This window comes from Chrysemys picta, chromosome 9 (assembly GCF_011386835.1).
Source record: "Chrysemys picta bellii isolate R12L10 chromosome 9, ASM1138683v2, whole genome shotgun sequence".
In the NCBI taxonomy this organism is placed as follows: domain Eukaryota; kingdom Metazoa; phylum Chordata; order Testudines; family Emydidae; genus Chrysemys; species Chrysemys picta.
In genome coordinates, this window is record NC_088799.1 from 35,582,886 (window position 1) to 35,594,811 (window position 11,926).

At 44.2% G+C, this 11,926-nt stretch overlaps 1 protein-coding gene across 2 annotated transcripts in view; it reads left to right on the plus strand.

The window, feature by feature from the left end:
* IRS1 (insulin receptor substrate 1) overlaps window positions 1-11,269 on the plus strand; it is a 182,952-nt gene extending 171,683 nt beyond the window's left edge. For both annotated transcript variants that reach the window (XR_010590660.1, XR_010590662.1), the window contains one exon: window positions 11,088-11,269. The gene's annotated coding sequence lies outside the window, so the exon portion shown is untranslated. The remainder of the gene's footprint in view (window positions 1-11,087) is intronic.
* The last annotated feature ends 657 nt before the right edge of the window (window positions 11,270-11,926 follow it).

An 11,926-nucleotide genomic window follows, 5' to 3' on the forward strand; every position in this document is an offset into this window, starting at 1 on the left:
ATACATACATGTACACCATAAACTGGGATGTTCAGTGTAATTTCCTCATGATTCTACTATTTGTGTCATGTAGCCATCTGTTATGCTGATTAAACCCCTAGACATCACCACACTTTCATGTGTGTTCTCACTTTCTGTTTCTCAAGTATGAGTGTGTGTGTGATGATATGGTGCAATCTAGAGATTTATTGTTATGAATTTGGGATGACCATACCACTCATGAGTGGGAGTTATGCAGTTCATCCCAACAAGTGCCAATAACGACTTTATACCACATATTCCCTATATGTGCCAGATGTTCCACAGAAAGCTGTTTTAGGAATCTTTTAGAGAGTTATAAAGTTGTTTTTTGGTACAGATTTTCAAACCCCTTCACCTGAAAGTCTTAAAAAGAACAGGAGTACTTGTGGCACCTTAGAGACTAACAAATTTATTAGAGCATAAGCTTTCGTGGACTACAGCCCACTTCTTCGGATGCATATAGAGTGGAACATATATTGAGGAGATATATATATACACACATATATATACACACATATATATCTCCTCAATTTATGTTCCACTCTATATGCATCCGAAGAAGTGGGCTGTAGTCCACGAAAGCTTATGCTCTAATAAATTTGTTAGTCTCTAAGGTGCCACAAGTACTCCTGTTTTTTTTTTTGCTGATACAGACTAACACAGCTGCTACTCTGAAACCTGAAAGTCTTAGTTACCATTAGTACAATGGTAGAACCTTCCAAGGGAGAGGAAAATCATAAATAATACATTTTAGAATCCCTAAAAATGTCCTAAAACAGCTTTTCCATGCATAATGTATATTATTTCACCTGTGGGATTATACTAAACAAAACTGAGCACATAATGAAAACAATTTTCTATGAATATTCATTCAAATCAAAAACCAAATTTCAGTTCAGCTATGTTCATGACCCATTGTGTTCACTTTCTTTGAACTTTCAAACTTTACTAGCACAGATACAAAGAGAAGTGATGACTTTAAATTGTATGTTTATTTTTAATATTCTGATTTGCATTATATTGGTTCATTATATAAATCTTAGAGTACGTCTACACTTACCGGAGGGTCCGGCGGCAGGCAATCGATGTTCTGGGATCGATTTATCGCGTCTGGTTTAGATCCGCTTCCGGATCGATTCCGGAAGTGCTCGCCGTCGACGCCGGTACTCCAGCTTGGCAAGAGGAGTACGCGGCATTGACGGGGGAGCCTCCCTGCCGTGTCTGGACCCGCGGTAAGTTCGGACTAAGGTACTTCGAATTCAGCTACGTTATTAACGTAGCTGAATTTGCGTACCTTAGTCCAAAGTGGTGGGTTAGTGGGGACCAGGCCTTTGGGTGCTGTTTTAAACACGTGGCTTTTGTAACTCATGAACACAGTTTGCAAATATTTGCAATAAACTGCTCACAAAGGATTTGCAGATCAAGAATTGTTCACATTATTTGTGAATAATTTTGATTGCAAAATTCTCTAATATATTTAATAATCTGCTTGTGAACAATTTCCAAACATAAACAAAGATGAAATTTGTCAAATAAATCATTTGTTCAGATCCACCACATATATGATGATGGTATTCAGGTAATAAGTGTTTTAATGCAAACATGATAAATGGTGCAATATGTGTATATGACCCTCTAATCACTATTAATCCACCTCAGCTGGGACTACTTCTGACATTCCAAACCTGAAAAAAAAAATTGGAAGAGCCACCATTAAAAACAAAAACAAATCCTGTCACAAAAGAGTTTAATTATTTCCATCAAATATAAGTCACAAGGGATTTTAAATTACTCTCATCTAGAATCTTGGATTTGTAATAGTCAGACCTGGGACAGTGATAATTTTAGAGCCTAATGCTTGGAGAATGTGGTGATGGGCACTATAGAAAATGTAAAATAAGATTAAAAATAAAATCTTGTGACCTCTCAGAGGCTCTGTCTCATAGGTGGGATGGGAGTCTATCCAACCTTTCAAACAGATCATGTATTTGTATCCCTGCAGGTTCACAAGATATCATACCTTAAGCTAATGTCACCCTGATGTATAATAAAACTGCATTATATCATTTTTAGACATTTTAAAAGTTTAGACCTCAACCCTACACTGTTGTGCATATGGACATATCCCTATGCCTACAAAGACTTCAAGGAGGCAGCGGCACAGACACAGAGGTCCTCCTGCATTCTTCACACGGCAGGATAGGGGCCTTTTTCTTTCTTATTTTGTCTCTCTAATGCTTTTACATGAGAACTAAGACAAATTGGCTTTACAGCCACAGGGGTACAATTAACTTTTCTCTAAAAAATGGTGTAAAAGAATAGTATTTGTGGTAATGTAAAGATATGACTGGAACTTGCATCTATAATTGTATGCTGCATCAATAGAGTCAGTTATTTATTATTACAGTGCTTTAGTTGTGTGCGGCATTTTTCAGATATAGATGGCAAGTTCTATGCACCATAGAGTTTACAATGTAAATTGAAATGCTCACTTGGCCATGTTGCACAAATCCCTTTATGGCCCTGATCCTGCAAAGGGAACCAGGTTGTAGGATTAGGATGATAAACAGTACAGGATAAACAGTGGGGATTAAAACTATGTGAATAATCAATTCTTCTATTCAGGGGCTGAACCAAAAAATTGAAACAAAATTGTTTCAGGTTGAAGAAAACATCTTGTTTGACCTGAAAGGAAATATTTTGTTTCATTCTTGGGTCTTTAAAAAAAAATGTAGTAAAATTCAAAACAAAAAGGTATTTTGAATTGAAAAAAAAATTGACCAGAATTCACTTACCCCCAATCTGTAATTTTCAGCCCCCCCTCCATCCCTCCCGCTCCCCCTCCCCCAAAAAAAAGAAAAGAGAAGAAATTTTTTTTGGCCAAAAACTTGGCCCAGCCGTAGTGGGGATTGAGTCTGATTTTATACGGATGGATGAATTTGCGCAGATGTGAGAGAAGTACTTGGGTCATGCCCCACTTCATCTGTTGGAGGCCAGGAGCTTGGGTCACATTTGATGGAGTAGGACTATAGGATTCATCTATGGCTAAGAGATTAGATGGACTGGCTGTTTCTGCTGTTTTAGTAGGGTTACCATATTTCAACAATCAAAAAGGAGGACGGGAGGAGCCCCGCCCCTTCCACTCCCTCCCACTTCCCGCCCCCCTCAGAACCCCCAACCCTCCCCCCAACTCCTTGTCCCCTGACTGTCCCAACCCTTATCCACACCCACACCCCCAGACAGACATCAGGGACTCCCACCCCCTGACAGCCCCCCCCCGAACTCCCGACCCATCTAAACCCCTCTGCTCCCTGTCCCCTGACTGCCCCCTCCTGGGACCCCTGTTCCTAACTGCCCTCCAGAACCCCACCCCCTACCTAAGCCTCCCTGTTCCTTGTCCCCTAACTGCCCCCTCCTGAGACCCCCCCACCCTGACTGCCCAAACCTTACACCCCCAACCCCCAGACAACCCCCCCCGAACTCCCGACCCATCCAGCCCTGCTCCCTGTCTCTTGACTGCCCCCTCCAGAACCTCCTTGTCCCTTCTCCGACTCCCTGGCCCCTTTACCGTGCCGCTCAGAACAAAGTGCTGTGGAGCGGCGCGCTGGGCAGCAGGGGAGGGGGAGCAGGGGGAGGAGCTCCAGACTGCCGGAGACCTGAGGCGAATGGCCGGCCGGCGATCTGCGAATGCAGGGAACGGGAGGGAGGGAGAGAGAGGACGGGAGTGGTCTCAAGTTGCAGGGGAGAGGAGGGGGAAGTGGAGGAGGGGCTCTGGCTGCCAGAGCCCCATATGAGTGGCACGATCCGGCCGGCTGCCCTGTCAGCGCATGCGCTCTGCATGGGGGGGGAGTCCGGACATTTACAAATTCCCCCCAGACGCTATTTTTAACTCAAAAAAGCCGGACATGTCCGGCAGAATCCGGACGTATGGTAACCCTAGTTTTAGTGCTTGACTCTCTAGAGTAAAAAAAGATGGTGGTGGTGAGAGTCTTTTCACTGTAGCATCTCTGTGGAGATGATGTCAGAGCACCTCCTATGTCAGGGGGTCTCTCAAGAAATTTTTTGGTGGCCTCAGAGTGCGGCCACCAACTCTTGCTGGTGGCCACTCTGACAATTTTTCCTAAAATACTTAACATTAGGAAAAACAAATATCCACATATATATGTCCAAATCGTAATTTATGTAGCTTTTTATTGCAGACTCAATAATAAAAATAATGTACAGTTGTCTCTATTTTTTACTGAACCTAAACAGAGTAGAAACAAATAATGTGCCTTGTACATTCTTGTCTTTTTTGTTGTTGTTGTTTCTTTTGCTTTTTTGGTTGCTTTTTTAAAAAGACTTGCTTGCTAGTAAGTGGAAAGTGGTATTTGTATGTTTATTAACGCTGCTTTTGCCCTCCTCTGCTCCAATCACTACCCAGGAGGCTGTGACTGCATAAAAAGCCCCTGGTGGCCGCATGCAGCCATAGTGGCCGCATTTGAGAAACGCCATTTTATGTGGCTATTGAACATGAAATAAGTATTGAAAATAAATTATCCAACTGGGGGGGAAAAAAAAGGTAACTGTTGTCTTTACTCAGTTGCTGCAGAGTTTGCTGTGAAAAGTAGCAGTTAATCTGAAACACCGGCAAAAATAACTGCAACACTAAGGATATGTTTGCCTTGGTTGGTGTCTGTTTTGCATTCTAAGCACTATATAGTACCAAGCAGCTTGATGGCCTAATGCCAGACTGTAATATTTCCTTTTGCTGTTGTTCATAAAGGCATTCAGGAAAACAATTGAGCACAATAAGGGCCTTCCTGTTCCGGCAGGCGTGTGAACCACCCAGTAAACTTGGAATGAGTCATCCGAATGAACTGTGAATTTCCCTTTCATTTGTAAATAGAGCCTCTCAGCAGCAGCTGCAGCAGTCTGAAAAACACTGAACCCCAGATAGCTGAGCTCAGGACGGCTCCAATAGATTAGCCTTTTCAAAATCAATTTCTCTCACCTCTCAGTGCGCAACAGGATTTCCCCAGTCTCACAAAAGTAAATGTTTATACAAGGTAGGGTGACCAGATAGCAAATGTGAAAAATCGGGACGGAGGTGGGGGGTAATAGGAGCCTATATAAGAAAAAGCCCCAAATATCAGGACTGTCCCTATAAAATCAGGACATCTGGTCACCCTAATACAAGGAAACGTCACAAACATATTTTGGTTCGAATGTTGGAGGCTTGGGGCTTAAGCGCTTGTCCACCCACAAAAGTTGTACACTTTAACAATGCTAGTATGTAAAGACAGGACAACCTTCCTGGGGTAGACCTAGTTATACTGGTATAAAGGTGCTTTGTAGTGGTGGTGGTTTCCTGTGTAGGGAGAGGAATAAGCTCCTATAAAGCATCTTTATACTGGTATAGCTGTGGCCACTCCAAGGGTTGTGCTGGTATACCTATTTCAGTTAAAAAACGACACCCCGAAATGGATTAGTTCCACCATTGCAAAATCTCTATGTAAACCATATGAAATCAGCTACCCATGAAATCAGCTGTGAAAAGGAAGTCATATGGAATGTAAACTAATAAGGATAGAAATGTCTTGAATTACATCTGCATGAGCTGAGACACAAAAGCAATAAACAGGAACAAAATGGAAGCCTTTTAGTCATTTTCCTTTTCTACATGTAGAACTGTGCTATTACAGCCTGATCTTTCAGGGGGATGAGTTCCTCCTGGTTTCAATGGAAGTCAAGAGCACCCAGCACCTTGCAGAATCTGGGCCCTTAATGCCCCTTGCCCAAAGTAAGGCTAATGCCCCTTTGACTTCAATAAGAGCAGAATCAGGTCCAGACATAGCACAGATAAGTAGGCCATGTCTACACTTGGTAATAGCCATGATTCAGCACTGAGTGGCCAGCACTGATGTAGCCACGCTGGGGCAGACCCCTAAGTATAGACAAGAGTGTGCTGGAGTTTCCGCAGATTGTGCTAATGGATGTTGGGGTCAGCACCAGTGCAGCTGCAGCAAATCTTGAATTGGGGCTATTCCTGGATGTTGACAAGGTCAACAAGGTTTTTACATTGTGTGGGGAGTGGGGTGAGGGTGGGGGGGAATATGCATAATTATGAGGTCATGGTCATGGTGTTGGCTGCAACACCCATTCCAGGAGGAACCCCAGTGGGCCAGCCTATATTCCACCTTAGTCCCATGGCCTGCCCGGGGGTATTGGTTGGTTGCTCTTTCACAGAACCGTGAGCACAGGCGTGTACTTGGCACAGTTCATCCCCATCCCTGATACCTGTCCCTTTTGCAGCTTGAGGGAGACCCTGGCGCATGTTTACCTAGAATGTGCCAGGTTGCAGCCCCTTTTCCGGGCAGATTTCTTCTGGGCGGTGTCTTCTGGCTCCCTTGATATCGTTGAGGAGCAGTGGGTGCTGTCTGGGGTTCTTTGCTCCCTTCGGGTCCCCCCCCCCCCCTTTTTTTTTTTTTTTTTTTTTTTGACCCTTTGACCTTCACACCTGTACTTGTTAAATATTTATGGGGGGTGAGTCCTTTAGTCGTGGGTGGGCTTGCACCCGCCCACCTCGCCCGAACCCAATAAGACCCATTCCAGTCTAACCCAAGACATTTTAGAGCTAGAGAGTAGGGCGAGTTTATCTTCTTTGACTTTTTGCAGGCTTGCCCACTGTTCCAGCGCGGCCAGCACTGTTCCCAGTGTCCAAATCCAGTTCTAAGCAGCTGACTCAGTATCTTTAAAAAAAGAAATAGTGAGTGGTGGGGGAAGGAGGGAGGAATTTGGTCTCCCGCCAGTAGAGGCCACTGTTTATGACTACTCCCTCCATCCCTCACCAGCGCTCCAGTAGCTTTGAAGTCTCTGGCTGTGGAGAGAGCTGCCAGGAAAGAGTCAGCAGTTGGCTCCTTACCACACAGCACCAGCATACTGCAGAGGGGTGGCGTTTAGAAGAGTTTGTTTCTTCTCTTTCTCCTCTGAACATCATCTCAAAGCTGAGAGGGGGGCAGAGTGGGCTGGGGGACAAAGGTGATGTAACAGAAGATGGGAAGAGGACGAACTCCACCCAGAGGAGAAAAAGATAGGAGAAGCCCTGAGGCGTAGTGAAGAGGACATAGAACCCCCCTCCCCTTGCTCCACAATCTACATGAGGAGGAGGAGGCAAGATGGCTCCAGAAACTCTGCAAAGCACCAGCCTAAGGTTTTTAGCGAGGATTAGTGACAGGAATATTTTGCATACACCCAAAAACGTAACTAACTCATTTTAAAAGTAAAAAATGTGTGAGAGACTGTGACATTATCCAGGGTACAATCTGGACTAATGGATGGTTGTATCCCCTCAATTCTCCAGCCTCAGGTGCCTTTTACACTGCTTCACTGTGAGAGCAGCCACTCCTGGTCTGCTCTCACACAGCTTCCAGCATGTAAATCACTCCCAGTTATACTGTGTGAGTGCTGTGGTCAGCCACTCATGAATTGCTCTGCAGAGCAACACAAGCAAATTCCCAGTCCCAGACTTTCCCCCAGAAATGTACATGTTATCATAGAACTGGAAGGAACCTCGAGATGTCATCTAGTCCAGTCCCCTGCACTCACAGCAGAACTAAGTATTATCTAGACCATTCCTGACAGGTGTTTGTCCAACCTGTTCTTAAAAGTCCCCAATGATGGAGCTTCTGCCACCTCCCTAGGCAATTTATTCCAGTGCTTAACCACTGTGACAGGAAGTTTTTCCTAATGTCCAACCTAAATTGCCCTTGATGTAATTTAAGCCCATTGCTTCTTGTCCTATCCTCAGAGGTTTAGAAGAACAATTTTTCTCCCTCCTGCTTGTAACAACCTTTTATGTACTTGAAAACTGTTATCATGTCCCCTCTCAGTCTTCTCTTCTCCAGACTAAACAAACCCAATCTTTTCAATCTTCCCTCATAGGTCATGTTATCTGGACCTTTAATCATTTTTGTTGCTCTTCTTTAGACTTTCTCCAATTTGTCCACATCTTTCCTGAAATGTGGCACCCAGAACTGGACACAAAACTCCAGTTGAGGCCTAATCAGCATGGAGTAGAGTGGAAGAATTACTTCTTGGGTCTTGCTTACAATACTCCTGCCAATACATCCCAGAATGATGTTTGCTTTTTTTGCAACAGCGTTACACTATTCACTCATATTAGCTTAGCTCTCGTCCCCTAACGCCCCTACTCTACTTGCGCTACATTGATGACATCTTCATCATCTGGACCCATGGAAAAGAAGCCCTTGAGGAATTTCACCATGATTTCAATAATTTCCATCCCACCATCAACCTCAGCCTAGATCAATCCACACAAGCGGTCCATTTCCTGGACACTACTGTGCTAATAAGCGATGGTCACATAAATACCACCCTATACCGGAAACCTACTGACCGCTACACTTACCTACATGCCTCCAGCTTCCATCCAGGACACACCACACGATCCATTGTCTACAGCCAAGCTCTAAGATATAACCGCATTTGCTCCAATCCCTCGGATAGAGACAAGCACCTACAAGATCTCTATCAAGCATTCTTAAAACTACAATACCCACCTGCTGAAGTGAAAAAACAGATTGACAGAGCCAGACGAGTACCCAGAAGTCACCTCCTACAAGACAGGCCCAACAAAGAAAATAACAGAACACCACTAGCTGTCACCTTCAGCCCCCAACTAAAACCTCTCCAGCGCATCATCAGAGATCTACAACCTATCCTGAAAGATGATCCTTTACTCTCACAGATCTTGGGAGACAGACCTGTCCTCGCTTACAGACAACCCCCCAACCTAAAGCAAATACTCACCAGCAACCACACATCACTGAACAAAACCACTAACCCAGGAACCTATCCTTGTAACAAACCCTGATGCCAACTCTGTCCACATATCTATTCAAGTGACATCATCATAGGACCTAATCACATCAGCCATACCATCAGGGGATCGTTCACCTGCACATCTACCAATGTGATATATGCCATCATGTGCCAGCAATGCCCCTCTGCCATGTACATTGGCCAAACCGGACAGTCTCTACGCAAAAGAATTAATGGACACAAATCTGACATCAGGAATCAAAATACTCAAAAACCAGTGGGAGAACACTTTAACCTGTCTGGTCATTCAGTGACAGACCTGCGGGTGGCTATATTACAACAGAAAAACTTCAAAAACAGACTCCAACGAGAGACTGCTGAGCTGGAATTGATATGCAAACTAGACACAATCAACTCCGGTTTGAATAAGGACTGGGAATGGCTGAGCCATTACAAACATTGAATCTATCTCCCCTTGTAAGTATTCTCACACTTCTTATCAAACTGTCTGAACTGGGCTAGCTTGATTATCACTTCAAAAGTTTTTTTTCTCTTAATTAATTGGCCTCTCAGAGTTGGTAAGACAACTCCCACCTGTTTATGCTCTCTGTATGTGTGTATATATATCTCCTCAATATATGTTCCATTCTATATGCATCCGAAGAAGTGGGCTGTAGTCCACGAAAGCTTATGCTCTAATAAATTTGTTAGTCTCTAAGGTGCCACAAGTACTCCTGTTCTTCTTTTTGCGGATACAGACTAACACGGCTGCTACTCTGAAACCTGTCATATTAGCTTGTGATCCACTATGACCACCAGATCCCTTTCTGCAGTACTCTTTCCTAGGTAGTCATTTCCCATTTTGTATGTGTGCAACTGATTGTTCCTTCGTAAGTGGAGTACTTTGCATTTGTCCTTATTGAAATTCATCCTATTTCCTTCAGACCATTTCTCCAGTTTGTCCAGATCATTTTGAATTTTAATCCTATCCTCCAAAGCACTTGCAACCCCTCCTAGCTTGGTGTCGTCCCCAAACTTTATAAGTGTACTCTCTATGCCATTATCTAAATCATTGATGAAGATATTGAACAGAACCAGACCCAGAACCAATCCCTGTGGAATCCCACTCATTATGGCCTTCCAGCATGACTCTGAACCACTGATAACTACTCTCTGGGAACAATTTTCCAACCAGTTATGCACCCACCTTATAGTAGCTCCATCTAGGTTGTATTTCCCTAGTTTGTTTATGAGAAGGTCATGCAAGACAGTGTCAAAAGCTTTACTAAAGTCAAGATATACAACGTCTACCACTTCCCCCCATCCACAAGGCTTGTTACCCTGTCAAACAAAGCTATCAGGTTGGTTTGACACTGCCCAGCCCCCTCTTGGACAATACAAGCTCATATGAAGTCTATCATTTCCTTAATAGCAAATGATATGCACAAATCCTGTTATCTCCAATGAAGTTTCCCAAGTTCAATCCAAATACACTGGTTTAGATAAAACAATAAAACAAATTTATTAATTACAGCAAGATAAATTTTAAGTGATTACAACTAATGAAGCATAAAATGAGAACTGGTTATAAAGAAATAAAAGATAAAACACAACTAATAACTTAACAAGCTAAATGAATTCAAAGCAAAGCTCTCTCTCTACCCACAAGTGCCAACAATCTCACTGGCTAAGGCCATGTCTTCACTTACAAGCGTACAGTGGCACAGCTGTAAAAGTAATTGTGTAGCCGTGTTATGCCGATGGGAGAGAGCTCTCCTATCAACATAATCAAACCAGCTCAATGAGCAGCAGTAGCTATGTCAGTAGGAAAGCATCTCCTGCTGACATCGCACTGTTCCCATGAGCGCTTATGCTGGCAAAACTTATATTGCTTGGGTGTGTGGGTTTCTTTCCCCACACTCCTGCCTAGATGCAGAATAGGTGTTGATGACGAACTCCTGTGGAAAATGTGGGGACAGTGTTCAGTATAGGGGCCCCCTGCAGCTGTTGGCTCTCCCCAAGGCACAGAAACCCAGAGGACAGTACGGCAGTGAAACAATCAGTCCCTCTTGACCCTGTGCTTACTCACCATTTTGGGGCTCCCGTGGGTTATATGCGCTCGCTTTGAGACGGGCAAATTATGCTATTGTGTAGACTGTGCTTGCCCTTAAGTACGGGGGAATCATTGCTCTGTCTGGTGTGAACAATGCTGCCTCTGGTAAGTGTTGCATTTGCCTTTACAGATGCAACCTTGAGATCTCAGCTGTCCGTGTTATCACCGGTGGAAAGACTCCAAAGAATTAGGAAGAGGCCACGTAGAAGCAAAGAAGGCATGCTGCATGAAGTCATGCAGCAGCCCCTTAACGAGAATCTAAAAGCGCAGGAGTGGAGGGAGAGTGAAAGGAGGATCCGCCAGCAGAATGAGGTGCGCCAGCACAAAAGCGCGGCGCTCCGGCAGCAAAGCACGGATCGACTGATAAGCATCATGCAGCACCAAGTGGACTTGATCCATGCGCTTGTAGCCATGCAGGCGGACCACTACCGTGCCCGCCCCCCCACATCCCTTGTCCCAAAACTCTTTCCCTTGTCCCCTCTGTCACCTCCAACCCACTTACCCCAACATCTGGGTTCTTATTGCCACCAGCTGCCTCCAACACCTGTAGCTTCACCACCCAGCCCTGAAAACTACGACCCTTACCCACTGCACTCAACCCCCATCACCAGGCAGTATAGCCATTCTGAAGTGTAGCACTCATTGCACAGCACTCCAGACAGGAAGGCTGAGTATGATAACAGGACATATGCAAATCTGTGATTGTACCATTCCCCACCCCACCCCCTTACCCTTTTCTGTTTCCCAAGCAGTTGTGTTTCTTTTCAATATATGAATTTTCTTTTCAATAAATGGATTTTTTGGCTTGAAAACGTTCTTTATTATTGCATAAAGTAAAAGATACCTTAGCCCAGGAAAGCAACAGGCACTGCAAGTCAGCAAACACAGATTCCTACTAACATTGGAACCACTGCACTTCACTCCCGTGCAGGGCACCAGACATTACTGGTGGCTTTCAGCCTCAAATTG